The 866-nt window shown below is 38.3% G+C and overlaps 1 protein-coding gene across 1 annotated transcript in view; it reads left to right on the top strand.

Annotated features, from left to right (window-relative positions):
• Positions 1 to 866, top strand: part of iqgap1 (IQ motif containing GTPase activating protein 1) — a 45657-nt gene that overhangs the window by 8992 nt on the left and 35799 nt on the right. The window lies entirely within an intron of this gene.

Here is an 866-nt window from a genome sequence, read left to right as displayed (position 1 = left end):
CACACACATACCTGGTCATGACACAATCATTCAGATGTGTGTGTGGTTGATGTTGCTTTATTTGACCTTTTTTTGGGTCTTCTTTGACTGTGGGACATGCAGCTGTGAGGAAATGACACTCGTGACACCACAGAAAGCCGCGTTCATGTTTGGGGAGGATCGATTCTATTCCTATGATACGACCAGATCCATCTGTCTGAGGCAAGTTGATCACCAAATCGACCTACACCAGGGGTGTCGCACTCAATCACACACGGGGCCAAAATCCAAAACTCACCTTAGGTCGCGAACAGGATAAGCATTTATTAATCACTCGAAAACTAAGTTTAAAAAATGTAAAAACACAACTTAAAAAATAAAAGGCAGGGATATTATTCCAAAATAAATAAACTTTAAGTAACTTTCAATATTTTACTCTCCGTAAAAATCTATTTTGTCCAAATAACACAAGTTAGAAATAAGCACAAGATAACATTGTGCCATTAATGACAATAAAATAAAATTATCTGGAGGGCCGATTCTGGCCCCCGGGCCTTAACTTTGACACATGTGACCTATACCTCTATACAATAGTTTTTAAAATGACGTAAATTGATTAAAATTGACATTGGAAAGTACCACGTGGAATGAGACTTGGTGGGTTTTTTTTACTATAACATAAAAACGACCAAATCCCATCACAGCGGACAGCACTCATGATGGATTTTTGCTGCCATCACACACGTGTCGTCCGCTGTGATGGGATTTGTTCATTTTTATGTTTAAGTAAAATAAACCAGGACATGAGGTCAGTCATGTTTCAGTCAAAAGTCTGAATGGAAACTGTGAACTGAGGACTAAAAGAAGAAGAAGAAAACCCCACAAAA

The sequence above is a fragment of the Oryzias melastigma genome, linkage group LG3 (assembly GCF_002922805.2).
Source record: "Oryzias melastigma strain HK-1 linkage group LG3, ASM292280v2, whole genome shotgun sequence".
NCBI lineage: Eukaryota > Metazoa > Chordata > Actinopteri > Beloniformes > Adrianichthyidae > Oryzias > Oryzias melastigma.
This window is presented reverse-complemented; position numbering and strand designations above follow the sequence as displayed.